The 26,955-nt window shown below is 38.0% G+C and overlaps 1 long non-coding RNA gene and 1 pseudogene across 3 annotated transcripts; one reads left to right on the top strand and one right to left on the bottom strand.

The window, feature by feature from the left end:
• Positions 1-954: 954 nt before the first annotated feature.
• LOC148695571 (protein TRIGALACTOSYLDIACYLGLYCEROL 4, chloroplastic-like) lies at positions 955-4,975 on the bottom strand (annotated as a pseudogene). Its single transcript, XR_015964694.1, has 4 exons — positions 4,603-4,975; positions 3,418-3,662; positions 2,007-2,388; positions 955-1,458 (listed from the first exon to the last, which is right to left on the bottom strand). The product of XR_015964694.1 is annotated as a protein TRIGALACTOSYLDIACYLGLYCEROL 4, chloroplastic-like (transcript).
• Positions 4,976-16,751: 11,776 nt separating this feature from the next.
• Positions 16,752-25,954, top strand: LOC148695570 (uncharacterized). 2 transcript variants are annotated; one of them, XR_015964709.1, is made up of 5 exons: positions 16,752-17,134; positions 17,209-17,423; positions 17,613-18,978; positions 25,201-25,580; positions 25,762-25,954. It is a non-coding gene; the product is annotated as an uncharacterized LOC148695570 (long non-coding RNA). The 2 variants fall into 2 exon arrangements; XR_015964708.1 differs by having other exon boundaries at positions 16,754-17,134; positions 25,201-25,802.
• Positions 25,955-26,955: the final 1,001 nt, after the last annotated feature.

The raw sequence follows: 26,955 nt of genomic DNA, 5'->3' as shown, positions 1-26,955 counted from the left end.
AGGTGGTTAGTTGGTTTCGTAGCCTTTTCAACTCGAGTTAGTAAGTCCTTAGGGGCATTCTACACCTAGTGTCCTAAAGCCCTTGTGGTTTGGGAGTCATTGACCTAAAACTCATTACATGGGTTGGATCGAAAGTTTAAGTGAACTAACATTGCACAACCACTTTTATTACGATCTTCTTCTTCTTTTTCTTAAGCCTTTTCCCACCATGTGGGGTCGGTTGCGAGGGACGCAACACGAGGACTTTCTAGGCGGTCACCCATCCTAGTACTACTCTCGTCCAAACTCATTTAACTTCGGAGTTCAGATGGACTAGACTTTGTGGTGGTAAGGGTTAGTCTTTTTAACTTCAAAATAGTTATGTTTGAAGTTAGTAAGTATTAACTAAAATGGACAAGTGGTAAGGGTTTTAGTCGAGTCTTTTTAACCATGTTGATTCATTTTATACCAAATGAAGTTCATGAGTTCTTTTCTAATTAATTCTAAATGGCTTAGACTCTGTGGTGGTATTGGTTGGAATTTTTTAAAAGATGTTCTAATTTTAACATTTTTTATGGATTGCAACTTGAAAGTGAAAATTGTCTTAGTCAAGTTTTGTTAAAGTTTTTAGTTTGTTAGTTTTTATTTTTTGTTTTTGAGTTTTGTTTTGCTAGAGGACAAGCAAAAAGCTAAGTTTGGGAGTATTTGATGAGTACATATTATCCCATCTATTTTACCCTATTCTTAGTTATAGTTTATTGGTTATTTTGGTAGAATTTTGATACTTTGTTATGTACTTTCAATGCAGGGCATTCAACTTCCTCTTGAGTAAAAAGTGATCAAACGGATGAATTTTAGAGATTTCAATTGAAGGATGGTCGTGAGTCTTTCAAGATGATTGTACCAAAATTTCAGATTTTTCTACCAAGTCGTTTAACCGCGGCGAAGAAAAGAAGGCATAACGCGTAGCTTTCCCAGATTGACGTTTTTGAACATTGTGGGTATTTTGGAGGTGAAGATGGAATATTTTGAGGAAGATTTGTTTTGAGGATTTGATGGGGACGATGCAGGTTTTGTAACACATTGTGCATAACTGCATTTAAAATATCTCTTACAACTTAAGGTGTGAAACATTTAAAAAGTTAAGGAATAAATAGAAATACCTGCTGCTGAAAGATTAGATTGATCCTAGGGGAGGACATCGGATCTTTTGCACTATTAGCTGAGGAACTCTTCAAACCATTATCACCCTTTTAGCCAAACCTGACGCTGAACAAATATCCAGGCGAGCATCAATCCAGGTCAGATCACCGTAGAGCTCTCCAAATTTTCCGTGCTGGAAAGTATAGCAGAGAGAGCCGAAAAAATCAGCACTGAATGGACTTCTCTTCTTACTGCTCCAAGAATTGCCCTCGTCTCCCCTCATATCAACTGCCACTGGGTTGTACCCATCCTGAAAACAGGCAGTGCAGCCTCCACCTAAAATTTAATGCCACCATTGACCAGAAGAAGTGAGAATGGCATTACAAATTAATTTTGCAAACGAAAGGGAACTATATCACTAACAATGATTAATTTTGACAATTAAAGAATTGGCCTTCCCTGGGGCAAACATCAGGAAATAGTTAAAGTAAAAACTAAAGATACTGCATACTGTCGGCAACAGATCTGGACTCGTAAACACAAAATAAAAATATAGAATTGTTCTGTTAGAATTTGTCTCTAGAATTATTTTTGTTACTATTATTTTCTTTCACTGCAGTCACACCTACCACCACGGAACACCATGAAAGGAGGTGACATACTCCTTAAGTCTACTGGCTTTTAATATACTAAAGTAGAAAACTACACACATACAATATAAATGAGACTAACAGGTACCAAAACACGTATACATGTATAAAAACGTGCAAATGTATAAACTAAAAAATTATAATATACACCTGAGTATTGGTAGGAAACTTCCAAAAAACTGTAACGAGATAATACAAGTTATCACAGAAAATATGAATAACGTGTAAAATTACCAAAAATTCCATATACTGCAGCATGAAGTTCTTTAAGACACGCATCATAAGATGGCTGCCAAAACAAACCCTTTTCTTTCTGTATCATGATGTCTTTTTGTGTCTCATTTTGCCTCCAAAGATCTTGGCTTTTTTCATAAGAAAAGGCAGCCTTTGCGCCGAATCCAGGCATTAGAGAAGTAGGTGCCTCATCATGTATGGAATTAACTGCCTGGGGATGACCACTGTTTTTATGTACACCAATGTGGTACCGAAATCCAGATTTGGAGACAAGTGATGACATATCTAAGGAAATTGACTCAGGCACATCCCAGTATTTTCCCTTATGGTCAACAAACAGTTCAGGCCATGCAGCCTCAAGTGTAATATCATGGTAAGGAAGCTGCAAACATCTTAAAGGTTGAGAAAATTTAATGCATGGCTCATAATTTAAACAGGAAGATAAATAAAGGAAATAAAGGTACAGGCATGAACTTTTTCACTCAAACAGCTTAGGCAGCACATGTGCAATGTTAAAGGTACTGATATTAACTTTGTCAGTACATGGCTCTTAATTTATAGACATGAAACTTTCCAATTTTATCTATGTTCCCTGCAGTGCATATGTGCAATGTTATCAAGTCATGTAACCTATAAAGAAAAGTGGTAAACAGAAGAAACTTGTAAATTAAGATTTTTGAAGCATGTTGATATATACGAACCTATATCCAAGGTATGTTCAGAAAAGAAATGAAAAAATTGTGGCCTCATTTCGTCTCTAAGATTGGATTGAAATGGACAACCCACTATATTCAAGGTATGTTGACGAAAGAAATGAAAAAATTGTGGCTTACTTGAAGGTAGGAGATCGATTATTTTCCATTCCAATCCACCAAAATGGTAAGGATCAGAAGGGATTATTTTCCATATCCCCCTTCTAATCACCTCAATATGAAAAATCATTCACCCCTATCTTTAATATACCCTCAATATAGTAGTTTGTCCATTCCATTCCAATCCTAGAGACCAAACAAGGCCCTACTTTTCAACAATTAAGAAATTAGGAAACAATACTTTAAGATTATACATGCTGACAGAATCTGGTAAAGTTCAAGTGATACATCCCTATAATTACTTATTTTTAACTTCAATTCCTATAAGAGAAATTTGTCATATGAAAGAAAGAAAGAAATCGCAGTTGGATGATACTACAACCTGGCATGAACAAACCCAAAAAAGAACTTTAAACCTAACAACTCCAATCAGTAAACAAATTATCCACCTAGCCATAGTAATTGTACAAAAAAAATGAAGAAATTGACACCCATAAATCCCTCAAACTAGCTTCAAAAACCCGGCAAACAAGGGACAAAAGGAATTCTGACTGTTTAAACATTTGATTAAAGGTCAAAACAGGAAAGTAAATGCATGCCTTATGAAAGAGCATCAATTTGTTGCGGTCCTTTTTTCTCACCATGCCCTTCTGTGCTCAAGTTTATGGATGAGGACGGAGACAAAAGAAGCTGTGTGCATAATCCAAACGAATAAAGTGACTTGCCCAAGACATGCTTCACCACATCTTTCAAAGTAGGGACCCCCATCTCATCATTGGTAAATTCAGCTTTAATAAAAGAAAAGAGTTTCTTCGGGCGGAACTGCCCAATTAATCCAAGCCACCTATTTTCACGCAGATCATGTAACAAGGGAATTAGTATGTCGGACAACTAAGAATGCTAACCGGATTTGATTAATGTGAGATGACTTTGGTCTAAGCATAAGCATAGTAACTCTTAATTCGCTCCTCCAACAGAAAACATGCTCAAGGAATGAGGACATTAAACTCAACACATTTGGAACAGTAATTTCAAAAATACAATGCATTTACACAGTACATTCATTAGCGACGATATTGTTCAGATTTCAAAACATCGAAACAAACTTTTTCACCTAAGAAATCCCATAAAAAAAAAAAAAATTGGATAATCCCAACCAGTGCTCTGATAAACCTGATAAAGCTTTGATGCTCTGGAAAAACATAAGAACCCGCTTGCAAATCAGTAAAATAACAAGGCAACAAAAAATTCATGCTTTATGTGCTATACCACTAGAACTAGGCAAACAAGCTTTGTTCGGCTGTCAAGCTTTCCACTCAATCTCTCTTTCTCACATCAAGTAATTCACCAATAACCCAAAGTTTATACAATATACCAACATCTTCCTAAATATCAAACAAAGAAGAAACCAAACCTAGAAACAGAGGCTCCTTAGCAATTAGTAACATAAAAATTGTTTACAAAAATACGAATTTGGAGAACAAAAAAAAAGGTTCATTTCTCAGGAAACAGGAGACAAATTATCTTTCCTAACCTTTTTCCTTTACCCAATTCAACCCCATAACAACAATTTCAATTGTTCTTCTCTCCAAACTTTCCCGGCAACCAAACAAACAACAAATGAATCACACCCATTTCCCATCATTTTCTCAGTAACCATACAAACCACAAACCAATCAACAGAAACACGTAAAACGAAAAAGAATATCCATTAAACGAAAAATAAAATAAATTTGAGAAAACCCAATAGGCAATAGCTAAGCAAAGAAGTTGTCGCCGAGTACCAGTTAGAGGTAGCTGGTCTGAGCAGAGGGACTGGTGAGAGAAAGAACCCAAGTCCCTGTAAGAATTGGGGTTGTAGGAAGGTATAACACCCAGAAGAAAGAGTTGCTGAATCCTAAGGGCTCGGCTGGCTCGAGCACTGTCAAGAGGAAAGGGGTGGCCTTGGCCGAGCCCTCAAGGGTCTGAGGCGAAGAAACATTCAAGTCCCAGAAGGCTGAGTCCATCGCCGTCCTCAGGTTCGCCATTGTTGGCTGTCGAAAGAGTGAGGGAGCGCGAATTCTTTTTGGTTTCGGTTTTGGGGTTCAAGTGGTGGGTTTGTGAAGGTTTTATTTGTCTCTTCCTTTGGGTCCTCATCTGTCTTGAAATGAGTTTGAACATGGTGTATCCTCTCTATCGCATTTGTGCTAATGACATGATATTAAGTGGAGAAAAACTTATGAGTTATAATTGTTTCATTGGCTTGAGACTTTACCATGGCGATGTATCATTGTCATAGAAGTACTTTGCAAGAAAGAGATTGATGGTTGGGAAATCCGCAAAATCCACCATGGTGTGAAAGGAGATAGTGGTCATAGAGTGCTCATATGTTATATTTCAATGAAGGAAGATGCTAGTTTAAGGGAGGTGAATAGGTTCCAATTTATAAATTTAATGTTAATATCGATTCTCAAATTTCACATTCGCATCATATGAAATATCCTACATAATAAACAAATAAATGTACACATGGACGTAGGAAAATCCTCGGGCTCCCTCCCAAGTCAGGACAAATGAGGACGGAAAGACTTACAAAACTCATCAACTAGTAGGCAATTTTATCTCCAAGCTTTGCTACTCAAACTCTCTTCAACCTTCAAGTGAAAGTGGCACGATACTAACACAGTCAAGTGCAATCCTGGAATCCGTTCGAAAGACAATTGGCCCTTAAATCTACAAAGGAAACGTAATGTGTCAATAACAATTGGATTTTCATCCCAGTAACCAAAACATTCACCCCAGCCACGCATGTTAATAGCCATATAAAGGAGCTCAGCTTTTCATCCTCTCATTTTAAAGTTCTACGCTGATCTAATAGTCGTACATTAAAACACATGAGCAGTAAAACGACTGTATAGATACGTCAGCAGAAAAATGACTGCAAATTATTGAAATCAGACAGGGCATACACTATCACATCCTAGTGTCAACTCCGCCGTAACACGATATTGTCCGTTTTGGGCCCCGATCACGCCCTCATGGTTTTGTTTTTGGGAACTCACACGAGAACTTCCCAGTATGTCACCCATACTGGGATTGCTCTCGCCCGAGCTCGCTTAACTTCGGAGTTCCAATGGAACCCGAAGCCAGTGAGTTTCCAAAAGGCCTTGTGTTATATGAAGGTGCACATGTGCATATAAGGCACGTCACCCTCTCTCCGTTGGTCGATGTGGGATGTTACATACGCGCTTCCACAAGTACCAATTAGCAAATGACTATGTGGATTTTGTAACATATTGTGCATAACTGCATTTAAAAATTCTCTTCCAACTTAAGGTGCACAACATTTAGACAATTAAGGTATAAATAGAAATACATGCTGCTGAAAGATTATATTGATCCTAGGGGAGGACACCAGATCTTTTGCACTATTAGCAGAGGAACTCTTCAAACCATAAATAACCCTTTTAGCCAAAGCTGAAGCTGAACAAATATCGAGACGAGAATCAATCCTGGTTAGATCACCGTAGAGCTCTATAAGTTTCCCGTGCTGGAAAGTATAGCAGAGAGAGCCGAAAAAATCAGCACTGAATGGATTTCTCTTCTTATTGCTCCTAGAATTGTCCTCGTCTCCCTTCATATCAACCGCCACTGGGTTGTACCCATCCTGAAACCAGGCAGTGCAGCTTCCACCAAAAATGTAATGCCACCATTGACCAGAAGAAAAAGTGGGAAATGGCATTACAATTTCATTTTGCAAATAAAAGGGAACTATATCACTAACAATGACTAGGTTGACTACCCATTATTTTTTACAATTATAGAATTCTGTATTTGGTCTTCTCTGGTGCAAACATCAGGAAATGGTAAAGTAAAAAACTTAAGAGCACTTCCAACATGGGAACCCCCAGGTAATATACTATGCTATCCACCCAATGAACAGTAACTGCCCTTAATGAATAGTAATCACCTTTTGCATCTCCACCGTTGCACTTCAATAGCCCTGACAATAGGCAATAAAATATTATTATTATTTTTATTTATAAAATAATACAAAATAATTTTATTTCTAATTTCGGATAAAATTTTTAATCGTTCTCGTTGCGCCACGTGTTATTATCCGAAAAGTTATAAAATAATATGTTTTATAAAATAATATGTTTGTACCATACTTGACCAATCCCAAAACTACTATGCACCGGTCAACAGTACACCATCAAGGACCCACAAGACTTTTCCTCCAACCAGGAGGCCAATTACAACGCGACACATGTTGATATCAGAGGCCAATCATAGCGCAACACGTGTCGATATCAGAGGCCAATCACAACAGGACACGTGTCAATGTCAGAACAAAACTAGAAACTCTCTTCTATAAAAGGAGATCATTCTCCCACAATAACCCCTAATGTCATTTGTACTAAACTATTCACTACAACTCACTAAAAGAGAGCTTGAACCTATGTATTTGTGTAAACCCTTTACAACTAATGAGAACTCCTCTACTCCGTGGACGTAGCCAATTTGGGTGAACCACGTACATCTTGTGTTGTTTGCTTCCCTATCTCTATTCATTTACATACCTATCCACACTAATGACCAGAGCAACCTAGCGAAGGTCACAAACTTGACACTTTATGTTGTACCAAAGTCCTTGCCGATTTTGTGCATCAATATTTGGCGCCGTCTGTGGGAATCGCACTTATTCCAACTCTCTCCAGCTTTGTCAAGCTGGTTTCCACCATTCGTACACTTTCTTTCGACCAGGCACCCTTCTCCAACATGGGGAGTGAAGGGAGCCATAGCACGCAGAACGACATCCCCCTCGCACTTTGTGCGAAGCAACGAAAGAAATTTTCTCTTCAGGCTAAAGTTGATGAGCTAGAGGCTCAGAACAACAAGATAGCGATAAAGAATGAGATCCTCTAGGAGCAGTATGAGAAGCTCTTCGGGATGCTCCATGAAGCTAGGCATACTCAAACACACGAACTCATCGTCCCTGAGGAAGTCAACCACCACTTGGGTGCCCCCCAACACGAGGGATCACTTGCCTTCAACATGGATATCCCTAATGGGGAGCGAGTTACTCATCAAGGTGTTGATCAACATGAGACCTTTCTCGACCCAGCTACTTCGACTCGAAGCAAGAGAAGTGGAGGAAGGCACATTCTTGCAGAAGGAGTAGAATGATCAAAAGCCGTTTATCGCGATTTTCGGGACTTCCTGAGGCAACGTCGAGAGAACCCCATCCACATAAGCTCGAAGGTCAATGACCCAAGGGTTTCTGAAAGATTCAGTCATCTCCTATGCCCCAAGCCAACTGCCAATCTAGGGGATGAATGGCATGTCCTAGAGGAATATGAAGGTACGGGGGACTCGGGGGCGTTTCAACAGGCTCGCCCTAGAAGTCAGTACAGTGAGTCCAAAGAAAAATCTCATGCCCTTGATCAAGCTTTCCTACTTCCAAGAGGAGATGGAGACTTACGGAAGAAGGATCCAGCAGTACCTGACTCCACTCAGGACCCCTTTGTTCTACAACTCCTTGAGGAAGTAAACAAGTTGAAGGCCGAACGTCAGGCCGAAATACCTGACTGGAACCAACCTAGGCATGGCCCTCTTACAAGGAGGATCCTCGACACCCTCTCCAAGCAAAGACAAAGCAGAAGCTTGGCTTACAGCTCTACGCTGGAAAGGAGGACCCGATTGAACACTTTAACCTCCTTGAGTCCACCATGGCATATCGGATGCACACCGACGAAGAACGATGTCTTCTCTTCCCCTCTACCTTCTTTGGCGGAGATCTGAATTGGTATTGCCGTCTTCCACTTGAGACAGTAGACTCATTTGAGGAACTGAGGAAACTGTTTCTCTCAACACATATTCCAAACAGATTACTTGCATTCCGCATATGACTTGTACACTATTTTCCAAAAGCCGGACGAGCCACTACGAAAGTATGCCGGCCGCTTCAGCCATAAGTATTCTCGCTGCGCTGAGGCAGATGACAATATCACCCTCAAAGCCTTCACGGCAGACCTACGTGATTGTTTCTTCAAGTACATGATCAATGCTAACACTTGGAAAACTTACTTTGGGGTGATGGCACAAGCTTACAACCACGCCTCCGCCGAAGCAAGGACATAACAAGGGAACCCCCATATGGCTAACCCCTATCAACAAGTGGGAAGTGGAAGTCAAGTTCTACCAAGTGAGGAGATCTTGGCCATTCAAACACCCATTGCATCATCTCCTACCTTATTTAGCTACTCGCTAAGTCACCAAACGTATTTGTCTTTTGGTAAGAGGAAAAATTTTTACTCTCAGCAAGCCTATTACAACAAGAGGGATAAAAGTAAATATCAAGACAACCAGGGGTGAACGTACTGTTGACTATTATGACTATGGGGCCAAGCCTCACTTTTTCAAAGTGAAGGACTGGGTACTGAAGAAAATGCTATTATAAGAAGGCATACACATTACAAATGTTTTAACTCTCAACCACTTGAGATCTTTTGTCACACAAGCCATTCGGCAAATATTTAAAGAAGAAGGAATTCAGACAACTTCTTCTGAGTCTTTTGCATTCTTAGCACTAGAACATTTGGTCTACGCTGACCTACCCCTATACTCCAACTCAGAGCTTCAACATGCATACTTTGACACAAAGTATGTGATACTAAGTGTTACAACCAACATGGTTCATCTATCGAAAGCATGGATTCATGCATAGCAAAACATTCATAAGCATCACTCATGTCAATCAACATAAACATCATACATTCCAACACATCCATACATAAGCCAACTGTGCTTCGAAAGGGTTCAACATACTTTGTGTCATTCGACACTTGCTACAATGTGCCTCGACACCTCGCCCTTATTCTTACCAACCAAGTGATGAAATGTGAAGAAAGAACTCATCTTCATGCCACTAACGAGGTGATGAAATGTACAACCTGTACTCTAATATCATTTGGCAACTTGCCACTCATGCCACCAACCAGGTGAAGAAGGAACTTATTTTCATGCCACCAAACAGGTGATGAAATGTACAACTCGTACTCTCCTTCATGCCACTAACCAGGTGATGAAATGTACAACCCGTACTCTAATATCATTTGGCAACTTGCCATTCATGCCACCAACCAAGTGAAGAAAGAACTCATCTTAGTGCCACCAACCAGGTGATGAAATGTACAACCCGTACTCTAACATCATTTGGCAACTTGCCACTCATGCCACCAACCAGGTGAAGAAGGAACTCATCTTCGTGCCACCAACCAGGTGATAAAATGTGATGAAAGGTGATAAAGGAACTCACATTCGTACCACTAACCAAGTGATGAAAGCAACTCACCATTCATTCCACCAACCAAAAGACGAGTGGTACAACTTGTACATGTGAACTCCTAGCATTCATAAATAGTAAAAAACCCTCAAGCTTTACAACTCAACTAGGGGAGCACTTATGCCTAACAAGAGTTATAGTCACCAACAAAGTCTTATTGCAAGCCAACAACGGCTTCAGTGCATGGTATACGAAGATCAAGCTCTTCAGCCCTCTTACATCTGCTTTAGACATTTCTCGTCTGTAATAATGCAAACACTAGAGCTCATAGAAAGCTTCACACACTCTTGATCAAGATTGTTCGAAGCAAATTCAATTTATATGATTCATCCAAACCTTCGACTACTACAAGGTGTGGCTTGCATCACAATTTCTTGCTCAACAATGTGGAAGCAAAATTTGTATATGCTGTCTCTCTTCCAAAAAATTTGTATATGTTGTCTCTCCCACATTTTCAAACTTCTAATTTTCCACCCCCCACAAAAAAAAAAAAAAAAAAAAAAAAAAAAAAAAAAAAAAGGAAATTGGGAAATTCAACAACTTCAACAAATTGAGGGTAACTACAATTCTCAAAAGCTTCACACACTCTTGATCAAGATAGTGTGAAGCAAAATCAATTCATGGTGCCCAACAAAGCTTCAACCTCAAAGCTTTACCTACAAAACTTTAACACAAAAGCTTCACCACAAGAGCTTTAACAAATGGAGGGCAACAACAAATGTCAAAAGGCTCACACACTCTTGATCAAGATAGTGTGAAGCAAAATCAATTTATGGAACGCAACAACTTCATCAATGGAAGACAACAACAATTCTCAAAAGCTTCACACACTCTTGATCAAGATAGTGTGAAGCAAAATAAATTTATGGTGCCAATCAACAAGTGAAGGGCAACAACAAATGTCAAAAGCTTCACACACTCAATTTATAGTGCCAACAAAAGCTTCAATAAATGCCAAAAGCCTCACACACTCTTGATCAAGATAGTGTGAAGCAAAACTAATTTATGGTGACTAACACAAAAGCTTCACGTACAAAGCTTCAACATCAAACAAAGCTTCAACAACAAAGCTTCATCGATAGAGAGCAACTACAATTCTCAAAAGCTTCACACACTTTTGATCAAGATAGTGTGAAGCAAAATCAATTTATGGTGCCAAACAAAGCTTCAACACAAAAGCTTCACCTACAAAGTTTCAACACAAGAGCTTCACCTACAAAGCTTCAATACAAAAGTTTCATCTACAAAGGTTCAACTCTCAACACCAAAGCTTCAACACAAAAGCTTCAACACCAAAGCTTCAACTACAAAGGTTCAACTCTCAACTACAAAGCTTCAACACCAAAGCTTCAACACAAAAACTTCAACACCAAAACTTCACCTACAAAGGTTCAACTCTCAACTACAAAGCTTTAACACAAAAACTTCAGCACCAAAACTTCACCTACAAAGGTTCAACTCTCAACTACAAAGTTTTAACATCAAACAAAGCTTCAACAACAAAGCTTCAACAACAAAGCTTCAACATCAAACAAAGCTTCATCAATGGAGAGCAACTACAATTCTCAAAAGCTTCACACACTCTTGATTAAGATAGTGAAGCAAAATCAATTTATGATGCCCAACAAAGCTTCACCTACAAAGCTTCAATACAAGAGTTTCACCTACAAAGCTTCAATACAAAAGTTTCACCTACAAAGCTTCAACACAAAAGCTTCAACACCAAAGTTTCAACACAAAAGCTTCAACACCAAAACTTCAACATCAAAGCTTCACCCAAAAAAAAAAAAAAAAAAGGAAAGAAAGAAAGAAAGAAATGAGTCTAGGCCTCCCTTTCTTTGGGCCTAACAACTTTCATACCAAATATATATGAAGGAAGAGTTTTGGGCAACCACTTAGAAAGGAAAATGGTGAAGTTTTGTTTGGAAAATTGCCTACTAGCAAGACATCTCCCTTGACCGGAGACTTAGGTGACTCCTACCATATACCACTATACCTTGGTACTTAAAAATTTCGCGACTACTCAGTGCCTTGGATTTTTCAAGTCCCCAACTGAGAAGTTTTCCTCACTCAAGAAATTAAGGGAGCACTACTTCAACCTATAGGATCCACCCACAAAGTTTCAACATGCAAACTTCAACAAAATAAAAAACACAAGCTTAGCATCATTACTCTAATTGAAGAGATCGAGAAGCCTCAACAACCTTTTGCTAACACCGTTGGCGAAGAACAAAGCTTCGCCATACCACATCTACTACTTTGTCAAACAGCAAAAGTATCCCATATCATCAGGTTCGAACATACTCCAGGTTTGACGGACTTGTTTGGACCCTCAAATTCTGGAGTGGGCTCGCTCCTTTGGAGGAAACCAGAAAACCTTCTAGCCTAGTTCAAGAATACACCTGTGGAAAGTCAAGTACAACAAAGCACGTGCCGATTCGTCCGTCTTCTCCAAAAACAAGAGTACCTCATATCATCTCTTCTCCCTGTTTCTTCTCTTTATCCTTGTTGCTGAATGAGAGACAGAGAGAATGAGTACAATCAGCCGAAACCCAAGATCAACCTACCGATCTGAGACTGATTGCTTGGAACCCTGATTGCTTACCTTGTCTGTCACCTCCTTCGGCAGATCTCCTCGCTTAGAGACTTGGGGGACTCCTACTATATGGTTTGTATCGCACTTGACCAAACCCGAAACTACAAGTAAGCTTTAAATGAAAATGATACATTACCTTGTGCGTCAACGCCAACTAAAGATACCACTCCTGGATGAAGGAAAAGTACTTCCAAGAGAAGATGCCACATCTACTTACAGGACAGAGAAGGCAAGTGAAGGCGACACCACACTTCGGTACTTGGAAGTTTCGTGATTACTCAATGGCTTCGATCTTGCAAGTCCCCAATCGAGGAGCTTCCCTCACTCGGGAAGTTAGGGGAGCACTGTTTGTACCATACTTGACCAATCCTAAAACTACTAAGCACCGGTCAACAGTATCTCTATCATTATTCATAGTTTCTGATTCATTTTTACAATGTCTTCTTCTTCAAGGATGATGTGGGAAATCGACCAGTAAGAGGAAGATTTGTTTAACCAATCAAAAGGAATGTTCAATCTCCAGGTGGCCCAAAATGAGAGAGAATAGGATGAGGAGCGTAAAAGGAGAGATGACAAAGCAAGAATGGGCAGAGCTTCACATTCCTGTGGAGTCATCCAAGCTGTGGGTCAGATATGCTAGCCCAACCATTTTGTAAACCTTGATAAAAGCTGTGGTGTAAGGTAGATGATAATGAAAAGGTATTTATAGAAAAGTTAAAAAAAAAAAATTTTAAATTTTAAAATTTCTTTTCGGATTTTTATTCATTTTTTACAATTTTTTAAAATTTTTTATTCAACTAATTAATCTCTGACGTTGGATTTTAAAAAAATTGAATTCCAACACTCCAGATTGTGCCATGTGGCGCAACGATAACATTTCTGAATTTTAAAACCTTTTTTTTTTTATATTTATAAAGGAAAATAATATTAATCATTGATCTCAGATCCAACGGTTGATATTAAATAAGATTTTTTTATGTTTTTTACCATTGCAAATATGACTGTCCACATTTTCTTGCCGTTGAGATCCAACGGACCATGGGAAGCCACGTGGCTTCCCAACGGTAACAATTTGAAACTGCGCCGCGAGCCCCATCCGTTGGTCAGGTGACGTTCCCCCACACGCGGGTGCAGTGCACGCGCCTGATAGAAAAAAAATAAAAAAAGGGGTTGACGCCTGGCTGACGTCAGCCTTGCATCAGATAGCCTTCGGGCTCGCGGGTTGGCAATTCGTGACAGACCTGGTACTCGGGCCTGCGCTGTCCCTCGGACTCCCACACATTGGAGTCAATAGGCCGGGCTTTCGTGCCCTGTTTGCTGGCCTGTTCCCCAGCAAAAGCCAACGTTGAAAGTGCTCTAAGAGATTGCATACTGTCGGCAACAGACCTGGACTCATAAACACAAAACAAAAATATTGAATCGTTCCGTTAGAACTTTTGTCTCTAGAATTATATTTTATTACTATTATTTATGATGTTTCTTTTACTGCAGGCACATCTACAACCACGGAACAGATGAAAGGAGGTGACATACTCATTACATGTACTGGGTTTAATACTAAAGTAGAAAAGTACACATACACTATAAGTGACACTAAGAGGTACCAAAACATGTATACATGTATAAAAACAGGCAAATGTAGTATTGGTATGAAACTTCCAACAAAAATGTAATGAGATAATACAAGTTATCACAAAAATTATGAATAACGTGTAAAATTACCAAAAATTTTAGATACTGAAGAATGGGGTTTTTTAAGACGCACATCATAAGATGGCCGCCAAAACCAACCCTTTTCTTTATGTATCATGATGTCTTTTCGTGTCTCATTTTGCGTCCAAATATCTTGGCTTTTTCCATAAGAAAAGGCAGCCTTTGCGCAGAATCTACGGAATTAACTGCCTGGATGTTTTTATGTACACCAATGCGGTACCGCAATCCAGATTCGGAAACAAGTGATGACATATCTAAGGAAATTGACTCAGGCAAATCCCAGTATTTTCCTTGGTCAACGAACAGTTCAGGCCATGCAGCCCCAAGTGTAATATCATGGTAAGCAAGACTAAAACATCTTAAAGGTTGAGAAAATTTAATACATGGCTCATAATTTAAACAGGAAGATAAATGAAGGAAATAAAGATACGTACATGCAATTTTTCACTAAAACAGCTTGGGGAGCACATGTGCAGACATGAAACTTTCTACTTTTATCTATGTTCGGTGCAGTGCATATGTGCAATGTTATCAAGCCATGTAACCTATATTTAAAAGTGGTAAACATAAGAAAGTTGTAAATTAAGACATTTGAAGCATGTTGATATATATGACCTATATCCAAGGTATGCTCAGGAAACAAATGAAAAAATTGTGGCCTCATTTGGTCTTTAAGATTGGATTGAAATGGATAACCCACTATATTCAAGGAATGTTGACGAAAGAAATGAAAAATTTGTGGGTTACTTGAAGGTAGGAGATGGATTATTTTCCATTCCAATTTGCCAATTTGGTAAGGATTAGAAGGGGTTATTTTCCATCACGTCTTATCCCCCTTCTAATCCCCTCAATATGAAAAAGCATTCACCTCTATCTTTAATATACCATGAATACAGTAGTTTAACCATTCCATTCCAATCCTAGAGACCAAACAAGGCCTTATTTTTCAACAATTAAGAAATTAGGAATAATACTTTTAAGATTATACATGCTGACTGAATCTGGTATATGTTCAAGTGACTAATAGCTCATATAGATAAATCCTTAGAATTACATATGTATAACTTTAATTCCTATATGAGAAATTTGTCGTATAAATCCTTAGATTATACATTTAATTTTATTTAACTTTAATTACACATCGACATCTTATGAAAATATCCTAGATATATGCATTTAAATAAACAAATGGAGTGTACCAAGTCAGGATAAACACTGAGGGTGCGTTTGTTTGCCCTCACTAACTCTCATTGGATTGGACTGGACTAAGTGTTAGTCCGGTCCCCTATTTGTTACCCACTGAGACTAACGTTAATTACACTAACCTTCACTCGTTTTGACTAACCATGGGATTAGCCGGTCATAGTGAACCCCCTCAAAAACCATGGGATTGCTAGTCCCGTTTCCAGAACTACATACGATGTTTGCATTGCAAGTCTGCAAGCATGCTTCTGGGCAACTCTGTTTGCCCACCAATGCCCGGATCTGAAACTCAATCCCACCCACAACCTAAATCTCAAAATCCAGCCACCAAAATTCGAAAAGAAAAAGCAACACAATAACAATAACATTCTCAATAGAAAAAATCTTCCTTATTCCCGAAACTTCCTAGAAATCTCCCAAATAATTTTCTTTTTCCCAAAAAATTTTGGAGAAAAATGGATAGAGAAGGGGAGAGAGTAGCTTTGGGGATAAAAAGAGATGGAGAGATAGAGAGGGAGGAGAGAGTAGTTTTGGAGATGATTTTGCAGGAAAATGGTTTTGAAGTGTTTTGCAAAAAAAAAAAATGGAATTGAACTTTGAAGCATTTTGAAGGAAAAAAGATGGGAGGAAAGGAAATAATGGCGATGAAACCAAAGAGGAAGAAAGTATTCTCTAGAGAGACGTAGAACTGTAGAAGAGTGTATAGAAGGAAAAGCCTGAACTCATAATTTAATATTATTAGACATATATTAAATATTATAATATTATAATTTATTAATTATTTTATTTTTTAATCCGACACTGTACCAAACAGTTCACTAACGACTTAATCTAATCTAAATCAGTCAAACTTAGTCCCCAAAACTAGTTCAGTCCGAGATAGTCCGATACAACAAACACAACCTAAGAGACGTACAAAACTCATCAACTAGTAGACAATTTTATCTCTACGCTTTGCCACTCAAACTCTTTTCAACTTTTAAGTAAAAGTGGCACGACACTAACACGAATTAACTTCTTCTCAAATATTTGCAAAATAGAAATATTGCAGCAGCAACAGGTTTAATGTTCCTAAGCACGGTGTAAAGACGGAATTGCGCCCATATTATTGTTCAAGTTGCTCTTTGGTTTTCCATATGCACGGTAAAATTACGAAATTTCCCGTGTTAACATGTGTATCTGTGTTGTGAGCTGTCGTTCATGCTTTTCTCGGTGGTTTATGGAATTCGACATCAACTGTTTTCACACCATCGAACGAATCGACTCATCCCAATCTCCTGCACCTCTTCCTTCCTGCTCCAGTTCTCCATTTTCGATAGCCTTCCTCATCTTTCAACGAGATTCTTCAATCAAACAAAACCACCGCCAACTCTGTAAATTGCTTTTCCACCTGTTCACCCAAATTCGATGTAACACGCGAGAACCGCGACGTACCACCACTCCATCCTCGCATTTTCCATAACCCTCTATACGGAAGGTAAGCAATTTATCCTACTTTAGATTTTTAAAAATTCTTTACCAAAGAAATTAATCTTCTGGTGATTTTTCTAGGGTTCCAAGGATTGAAAAAATTATGGGTTCTTGGAGGATTGGAGTGAGTGAATCTTCCCCTCCGCCTCTTCGCCTCATCTGGCAAAACATCGTCCCATTAGCTCTGTTGCTCGCAATTAACAGAAAAATATTCGAAACCTAAAACCTTCAAACCAGCAAACCGTACCGTGTCGTCGTCTTGCCTTCGTCTTTCAGTTTCGAAATTCCAATTTAAGGTATGAGGGGTTTCAAATTTATTTATACAACATTTTTAGCAAACCAAGTGAGCTATCCATCGATGAAGCAGAGTGGGTAGGATTAGTTGCTTCTTTTACAAATTGTAATCACCGCCAATTTTCCCACTTTTACAAATTTATTTATACGATAATTTATTTTATATTTTTGTCTCCTTTTTCTCTGTTTAGCGGTCGATGAAAGCAGAGTGGGTAAGATCAGTTGCTCTGCTACCCCATCACTTTGCTTCTCGGCGATGGCATTGGCCTCAACCTCGCCCCCTCCATCGATGGTTTCTTTTAATTCTGCTTCCGTTTTCTGAATTTTATTTCAGGTGCCTGAGAAACGGTGGGAAAATTAAAAGGAAAAGTCTTTTAATTTACCCATATTTTCTTTGGGTTAATGTTTAACAATTTGAGCTGCTCTGTGTGTTGTATAATCGAGAAATTTTGTTGGGAAATTAGTAATTATATAACATTTGGATATTTGTATAACTGAATATGTTTACATAAACTAGAGATTGATTTTAAGTATGAAGAAGTACCTATTGGTGGAGCTGGCTTGGATTTGACTGGAGTGCCATTACCTGATGAGACTCTTTTGTCAGCTAAGCAATCGACGTAATTCTTCTCGGAGCAGTTGGGGGTAGGTCATGATTGTCCTTCTCAATCCGTTTTTTTTTCTTAGTGATTATCCTTTTCAAGTGATATAATTGAATTCGATTATGGTCTTTGTTTCAAATTTTGGCTTCAATCTCTTTACTTTGATTCTAATGAATGAAGAGAATCGTTCTCAAAATTTCAAGTTTTTCATGAATATGTTGCATTTCTTTAAAGCATGATTTGATTTTTTTAATTGTAATTTCAACATTTTGGATCTCTGTATGCCTTTTTATTATATTATTGCTTGTTGGATCTGATTGATTTGGTGTGTAGAATTTGGAATTTGTTGAGGGAGCCTAATGTTACCATTGATGAAGTCTGCGCTTTTGGAAGGAAAGTAGTGATATTTAATTATTGCTTATTGCATTTTGTCCAATTTTATGGGAAAAATTCTGAATTAGGTGTGTGCTTGATCCGAAAAAGTCTCAGAACTTTGCAATTCTTGCTTATTGCATTGTGTCCAATTTGGAAGGTAAGTTGTGATTCTGTAAGGATGTATTGAAGGGCCATTTGTGTAGTTCGTTAGTGAAATTTCGTTGTTTATGTATTTCCGATATACTTTGATAATTAAGGTTTAAATGTCATAAGGTTCCCTTGGTTTAGGATTGACAAATAAGAAGGAATTGAAGAAGTGGGTTTAGGTTATTGTGGAGAACTGTTACAGAATTGTACTTATTATTGCAGGGAAATAAAACAGAATTGTGCCTTTTGCAAAATTATCGAGTCGTAGCAATTTGCTGATTCCCTATTCAATTGAAGTAATTTTTTTGAAATTTTATTTGTCTTCCTGTAATTTTCTGAAAAAGGATTGTTTTGTTGCAAAAAGCAGGGCTATGCTCCCATCTCTTCAAGACTTGAAGATTTCTACATTCCCCGGCTTTATCTTTGAATTCAGGTATTTTGTTATTTGATTGCGTTGTATTTCTGGATTTGAATGAAATTGATGCATCTAGTCCTGCAATTAAACATGAATTTCATGGTGTCCCGTAAACTTAATCATAATCGGTAATTTTGATTAATTTTTTAAAGTCTTGACTGATCAGAACAATTTCAATATACTTATTGTAAGTGCTATGGATAGTTGGTTTGATGTGGTTTATCGCTACTCCAATGACTACAAAACACTCAAGTAACATGTACAAATTTCTTTTGATTTCACAATTTCCATGAATATTTCATGCCTTTTGTTATGTTTACTTGATTTCTAGTATCATCATGTTACTTGTAAAATTGTGAATTCTGTGTTTTTCCACATCCAGTTTCTAAAAATGATTTTCATCCGTCCAGAAATATAAAATAATAATTGTCTTTTGGGTCCAAAAAAAGGCCGAGATGACAGTGGTTGGTATACTAATACTACTTTGCAAGAAAATTTTGGTCAAACTATTTTTCTCAATGTATTTACCATGGTATGCTTCTATCATCAGTCACCACCGATTTGCATACGAGTTCTTCCTGTAAAAAGGGGAATGTCACTGTTAGTGTAACTTGATTTAGCTGGGTTTTAATTCCAGAAGGCTGAACAGAAGCAAGAAAACAACAAACCAGAAGAAGCTGAACCGAAAAGTTTTTTTTTTCTTCTTGTTCTCTCATGCAAAAGTATTGCAGAGGAATAATCTTTGTACAGCACACGCACTGCGCACTCACATTGCTTTACATTTAATTGATGGCCTTAGCTTTAGGACCACACAAAACACTACTTTTAATCTTAGTCACTCATCACCTAATTACATGGATCAAATACCACATGGCACTCATGGCCTTACATCATTTAACCTTACACTTGGCAGATATGCTCAAGTGAATACACACATTAAAACTCATCTTATTTCTAATGCTTAATCAGCTAGAGACTTATAATTCAACACTCCCCTTTAAGTCTTGAGCTGATTTCACTCCTAGCATGCTCCTGAGATAATTAAACCGATCTTTAGGCAGAGGTTTTGTGAAGATATCAGCAAGTTGCTCATTAGTTGGACAGTACACCAGATCAATGATGCCATCCTTCAGTGCATCCTTGATGAAATGGTATCTTCTGTTAATGTGTTTGGTCTTTTGATGGAACACAGAGTTCTTGGTGATTGCAATTGCTGAGGTGTTGTCACAGTGCACTGGAGTGGCTTCGGTTTGAAATTCTCCAAAGTCTTCAAGAACAAATCTCAACCAAATGGCTTGAGTAGTTGCTTCTGAAGCACTGATGTACTCTGCTTCTGCAGTGGAAAGAGCAACACAATTTTGCTTCACAGATGCCCAAGAGAATACTCCACTGCCAAAAGAGAAAGCATAACCAGAAGTACTTTTACTGTCCTCAATTGATCCACTCCAGTCACTGTCACAGAACCCAATTAACATTGAGTTCTTACCCTTCACATATTCCAGACCATAATCAAGTGTACCCTTAATGTATCTTAGCACTCTTTTAGCAGTTCCAACATGCTTACTGGTAGGGCAGTGCATAAATCTGGCTAATAGACTGGATGCATACATAATATCAGGCCTGGTTGCAGTGAGATATAAGAGGCTTCCCACCATGCTTCTGTATAACTCTTCACTTGCTGCACCACTTCCATCATCCATGGTTAACTTCTCAGTTGCAACCAATGGAGTAAGCACAGGTTTGCACTCTTTTAGACCAAATTTGTCTAACAAAGAGCTTGCATATTTCTTTTGGTGGATGAAAATGCTGGAAGTTGATTGAATTATTCCCATTCCAAGGAAATGATGGAGAAGACCCAAATCAGTCATCTCATACTTTCGTGTCATGTCTTCCTTGAATTCTTCAAGCATTTGTTTGTTGCTCCCAGTATAGATTATGTCATCCACATAAATCGACACAATCAAAATGTCTTTCTCTTCTGCCTTGATGTATAGTGTTGGTTCACTTAAACTTCTTGTGAAACCACATTGTAAGAAGTATGTATTGATCTCTCCATACCAGGCCCGTGGTGCCTGCTTTAAACCATACAAGGCTTTGTGAAGTCTATATACCCTGTCTTCCTCCCCTTTAGCTACAAAACCATCAGGCTGCTCCACATAAACCTCCTCCTCTAGAACACCATTTAGAAAAGCCGATTTGACATCAAGTTGATAGAGTTTCCAACTCTTTTGTGCAGCCAATGCTATAAGGGTTCTGATTGTATCTAATCGAGCAACAGGAGCAAAGGTCTCATTGTAGTCTATTCCTGGTTTCTGTGCATATCCCTTTGCAACAAGCCTTGCCTTGTTCTTTTGCACAGTTCCATCCAGGTTGAGCTTGGTTTTAAATACCCATTTTACTCCAATTACAGGCTTGTTACTTAGCCTGTCTACTAACTTCCAGGTTTCATTTTTTTCAATCATGGAGAGCTCATCCTTCATAGCATTCATCCAAGATTCATCCTTAGCTGCATCTTCATATTTCTCTGGTTCTATAATACACAGATTACACTGAGCAAGAACATCATCCAGCTTTCTCCATTTTAATGGAGTATGATCAAAAAACTGAGTGTCATTCACACCTGCACTTGACTGAGAGTTGATCTGTGTATCATCAATACCACTTGCAGCTTCTTCCAATATGCCAGGTGATAAATCACTTGAAACTTGAGGGTCATTTTCTGCATTTTCACTTCTTTGTGTATCAACAGAGTCAACCTCATAAGTAGGCAGTGACATATATCTTTCTGTGCTTCTTTCCCATTCCCAAGCTGAGTTTTCATCGAACACAACATCTCTTGACAGAATTAGTCTCTTAGAGATTGGATCAAATACTCTATACCCTTTCTCACACTTTGCATATCCAACAAAGACTCCTTTTATACTCTTGGGTTCTAGCTTGTGTCTTAACTCGGATGGAGTATGGACATAACAAACTGATCCAAAAACTTTCAAATGAGCAATGCCTGGTTTCCTTTTGCTGTAAGCTTCAAAAGGTGTTATACTATCCAGTGATTTGGTAGGACATCTGTTTAACAGATAGACATCAGTATGCACAGCTTCTGCCCACATACAGTAAGGCATTCCTTTGTCATGAAGCATAGACTTGGCCATTTCGATCACAGTTCTGTTTTTTCTTTCAACCACTCCATTTTGCTGTGGAGTGTAAGAGAGAGACAGTTGCCTTTGGATTCCCTCTGTGTCACAGTATTGCTTGAATTCATTTGATAAGAACTCCCCTCCTCTATTACTCCTTACACATTTTACCTTCATTCCACTTTGCAACTCAGTCATGGCCTTGAATTTCTGAAAACAAGTAAAAGCTTCAGATTTGAATCTAAGAAAATACACCCATGTCATCCTGGTTGCATCATCTACAAGCAACATGAAGTACTTGTTTCCTCCAGTAGACTCAATTCTCATCGGTCCACACAGATCTACATGAACCAATTCAAGTGGAGCACCAGCTCTTTGTGCTTGACCACTAGGAAACCTTTCTTTGTGTTGCTTACCATATTGACAGCCTTCACACACTTTGTCATACTCATCTAGATATGGTAATCCATGAACCATGTCGTTATCCTTCAATTTCTTGATTCCACCAAAGTGTAGGTGGCCTAATCTTATGTGCCAAGTCAGAGAACAATGAGCAAAACTGGTCTTCAACACAAGTTGCTTCTCAGGCCTTAGAGATAGAGGATAGCACCTGTTTTCTTTCATTTTTACACGGAGAATTTGACATTTCAGAGAAGGACCATCAAAAACAGTACACATATGTCCACCAAACACAAGATAATATCCGTGCTCATCCATTTGTCCTACACTTAATAGATTCTCTTTCAAACCAGGTAGGTACATGACTTCTCGAATGTATTTTCTTCCTCTGTTAGTCTCAATTTCCAGTGATCCCATTCCTGCCACATTAACTAACCCTCCTGTTGGCATTTGAACTTTCCCTGCAACATTTGTATTCACATCAACAAGAAGATCAACATTTCCTGTCATATGATTGCTGCAGCCACTATCTATGTACCAATCTCCATTAACCTTAGTCTCAGCAACTGCACAATTTGCATAGAATAAGTTTCCTGTTACTTCCATTTGACTTGCACAGTTTGCCTTTTGAACAGACTTTCCAACAGTACACTCTCTGGCCCAATGACCAAATCTATCACAGTTATGGCACTTGGATTTCCCCTTATATCTACATTCACCATAATGAAACTTTGAACACACCTTACATTGAGGTTTTACACTCTCTTGACTCATACCCTGTGAGGAAGTACTATTCTGTGCAACATTTGTGTATGATTTTTGCTGAAACTTTGGTTTTGAATCCCATTTCTTACCTTTTTGATTCCAATTTCTTTGTGGCTTAAAAGTACTAGACTGAGCATAACTTCGATTCTGCCCTTTTGAACTAACAGTAAGAGAAGAAAATGCTCTCTCAGTTGCATCTGAGGAATGCAAATCAAACCTCTGCTCTTGACTCTTCAATATAGCTATACCTCTTGCAGTTCAACATATTCTAAACATTTGGTATTTTCTATCACTAAGCATATAGGATCATATATCTTAGTGAGACTGATTAATACCTTCTGTACTAATCTCTCATTTGACATAGTTTCACCAAACGTTTTCATTTGATTGATCAGATCATTTAACCGAGTAAGATACCCAGTCAAGGATTCATCATCACGCATTCTAGTGTATTCAAATTCTCTTCTAAGATTCTGGAGTTTCACAGATCTTACCTGATCCCCACCGTGATATTCGCCATATAACAGATTCCATGCCATTTTTGCTGAGTCTGCGTTTGCGATTCGGGGGAAAATCTGATCAGAGACTGCGTTTTGAATGATTCCGAGAGCTTTTGCATCTTTCATGAAGATTGCAGCCATTTTCTCATCATCGTCAGCATCAACATCTGTATCTTCATCAGTCTTAGCTTTCTTCTTCTTCGAATCAGAAACCGGAATCCCTTTTTCCACCAGATTCCACAGTCCATATGACTTGAAAATGGTAACCATTTTGATTCTCCAGAACTCGTAGTTCTCCCCGGAGAAGATCGGGGTCCTCACTTCAGCACTCCCAGATCCGGCCATCGTGAGCTTGTGTGAATCCAGAAACACGTAGTTCTTAGATCACAGATAAGCTCCGGCAAACTTCACCGAGTCCAGAAACGGTGATGTTTGAGCTCACAGAAACACGCCCAGATCTAATCGAAACAAGGCTCTGATACCATGTTAGTGTAACTTGATTTAGCTGGGTTTTAATTCCAGAAGGCTGAACAGAAGCAAGAAAACAAGAAACCAGAAGAAGCTGAACCGAAAAGTTTTTTTTTTTTTTCTTCTTGTTCTCTCATGCAAAAGTATTGCAGAGGAATAATCTTTGTACAACACACACACTGCGCACTCACACTGCTTTACATTTAATTGATGGCCTTAGCTTTAGGACTACACAAAACACTACTTTTAATCTTAGTCACTCATCACCTAATTACATGGATCAAATACCACATGGCACTCATGGCCTTACATCATTTAACCTTACACTTGGCAGATATGCTCAAGTGAATACACACATTAAAACTCATCTTATTTCTAATACTTAATCAGCTAGAGACTTATAATTCAACAGTCACATCCCGGCCCAAGCTCCCACCACATCCCAATATTTATTTATACAATATTTTTAGCAAACCAAGTGAGCTATCCATCGATGAAGCAGAGTGGGTAAGATTAGTTGCTTCTTTTACAAATTGTAATCACCGCCAATTTTCCCACTTTTACAAATTTATTTATACGAGAATTTTTTTTATTTTTAATTTTTGTCTCCTTTTTCTCTGTTTAGCGGTCGATGAAAGCAGAGTGGGTAAGATCAGTTGCTCTGCAGCCTCACCCTCCAAACGCTACCCCATCACTTTGCTTCTCAATCCGTTTTATTTCTTAGTTATATTCCTTTTCAAGTGATATAATTTAGTTAATTCGATTATGGTTTTTGTTTCAAATTTTGGCTTCAATCTCTTTACTTAGATTCTAATGAATGACGAGAATTGTTCTCAAAATTTCAAGTTTTTCATGAATATGTTGCATTTCTTTAAAGCATGATTTGATTTTTTATTGTAATTTCAACATTTTGGATCTCTGTATGCCTTTTTATTATATTATTACTTGTTGGATCTGATTGATTTGGTGTGCAGAATTTGGAATTTGTTGAGGGGGCCTAATGTTACCATTGATGAAGCGCCTTTGGAAGGTAAGTGGTGATATTTAATTATTGTTTATTGCATTTTGTCAAATTTTATGGGAAATTTTCTGAATTAGGTGTGTGCTTGATCCGAAAAAGTCTCAGAACATTGCAATTCTTGCTTATTGCATTGTGTCCAATATGGAAGGTAAGTTGTGATTCTGTAAGGATATACTGAAGGGCCATTTGTTTAGTTCGTTAGTGGAATTTCATTATTTATGTATTTCTGATATACTTGGTATAATTGATAGTTAAGGTTTGAATGTCATAAGGTTCCCTTGGTTTATGATTGACAAATAAGAAGGAATTGAAGAAGTGGGTTTAGCCTTTTAGGTTAGTGGGGAGAACTGTTATAGAATTGTACTACTTGTTATTGCAGGGAAATGAAACAGAATTGTCCCTTCTGCAAAATTATGGAGTGGTAGCAATTTGCAGATTCCCTATTCAATTGAAGTAATTTGTTTCAAATTTTATTTGTCTTCCTGTAATTTTCTGAATGTTTTGTTGCAAAAAGCAAGGCGATGCTCCCATCTCTTCAAGACTTGAAGTTTTCTATATTCCCTGGTTTTATCTTCGAATTCTGGTATTTTGTTATTTGATTGTGTTATATTTCTTGATTTGAATGAAATGGATGCATCTAGTCCCGCAATTAAACATGAATTCCATTGAGTCCCTTAAACTTAATCATAATTGGTAATTTTGATTAATTTTTTATAGTTTTGACTGATCAAAACAGTTTTAATATACTTATAAGTGCTATGGATGGTTGGTTTGATGTGGTTTGTCGCTACTCCAATGACTACAAAACACTCAAGTAACATGTACAAATTTCTTCTGATTTCACAATTTCCATGAATAATTCATGCCTTTTGTTATGTTTACTTGATTTCTAGTATCATCATGTTACTCGTCAAATTGTGAATTCTGTGTTTTTCCACGTCTAATTTCTAAAAATGATTTCCATCTGTCCAGAAATAAAAAATAAAAAGGCTTTTTAGCCAAAATGATCCCTGTGATTTACATAACTCCTCACTTTGGTTCCTGAGATTTCAAATCAATAGAAGTGGCCCTTGAGATTGTCCACCATTCATCATTTTAGTCATTCCATTAAAAACTCTATTAAGTGTCCCAGAGCTTTTGGTTGGAAGTTTGGGCAATTTTCAAATCTTCATAACTCAATCGTTTCTTAACCAAATTCAATCCATAATATATCAAAATGAAGATCGGAAAGTGTAGAATAAGATTATACCCATTTCGAATCCCAATGGTTGCCGGAGATGGTCGGAATATAGCCTTAAAGTTGACTGGTACAAGGGAAAATTTAAAAACTTGCCGGAAACTAGGTAAATTTTAAACTTTCATAACTTCTTCAACACTCAACAAAATCAAGTGATTTAAAATGAAAATCATACTTTTCGATGGGATGAAGAGAATGGTATTTTTTTCAACGGTTACTTGTGGTTTGGCCAAAAAACGGCTTGAAAGTGGCTGTCTTGGTCTCGAGTTAGACACTTTCGAGCCATTTTTTGGACAAACCACGGAGAGTTAGCCATTGAAAAAGGTACCATTCTCTTTGTCTCATCGAGAAGTATGATTTTCGTTTTTGAATCACTTGATTTCATTGAGTATTGAAGAAGTTATGAACGTTTAAAGTTTACCCAGTTTCTGGCGAGTTTTCTAGTTTTCCCTCGGACCAGTCAACTTTGAG

Source organism: Pyrus communis, chromosome 7 (assembly GCF_041283825.1).
Source record: "Pyrus communis isolate YQ-2024b chromosome 7, ASM4128382v1, whole genome shotgun sequence".
Lineage (NCBI taxonomy): Eukaryota > Viridiplantae > Streptophyta > Magnoliopsida > Rosales > Rosaceae > Pyrus > Pyrus communis.
The sequence above is the reverse complement of the archived record's forward strand: the minus strand, read 5'-3'. Positions and strand labels throughout refer to the sequence as shown.